The following is a 596-nucleotide window of genomic DNA, read 5'->3' as shown; positions in this document are numbered from 1 at the left end:
TCAAAAGCAAACATGCTCTAAGTTAGGTAACCACTAAGCCATAAGTTGCTGCTCCACCCTTGATGGAGATGGGGTGGGGTAGGGAAGAGGTGCCTGCAGCCCTGGGCTTTGTAGCTGGGAAATTAAGTTAGTGTTCAAAGATTTGGCCCGACCAGGAGGGCAGGGCCCTGCCACGAAATGAGACAGACAACTGGGAGCAAAGAGGGGGTGCCGGCCTTATTCATTCAGTTGCTTGAGAACGAGGGTCTTGGGGATACACGTTTTACGTGAGCAGGAGCTTTATTTTGTGGCTGGCTGCGCCCTAAGGCTTCGCTCTAACACACACACACACACACACACACACACACACACGGATTGGGACAGGACAAGGGCTAAACGGGCGTACGTTTAGTTAATGATGTGAGGGGTGCTGGGGGTTGGGGACCCGTGCACGAAGTCGTGAGAGAGCATGGGACGTGATTCCAAAGTGCTAGCAGGTGGTGGCAACCAGAATCCGGGACGCAAATACGCCAAGACCGCCCACTCCGCAAACCAGCGCGCGCTCTCCGGAACACGCCCCGCCCGGCACTTCCGGCGCGCGACCCGGAAGCGGAAGG

The sequence above is a fragment of the Galeopterus variegatus genome, unplaced genomic scaffold, assembly GCF_000696425.1.
Source record: "Galeopterus variegatus unplaced genomic scaffold, G_variegatus-3.0.2 Scaffold356, whole genome shotgun sequence".
Lineage (NCBI taxonomy): Eukaryota > Metazoa > Chordata > Mammalia > Dermoptera > Cynocephalidae > Galeopterus > Galeopterus variegatus.
Note: the sequence above shows the minus strand (reverse complement) of the source record.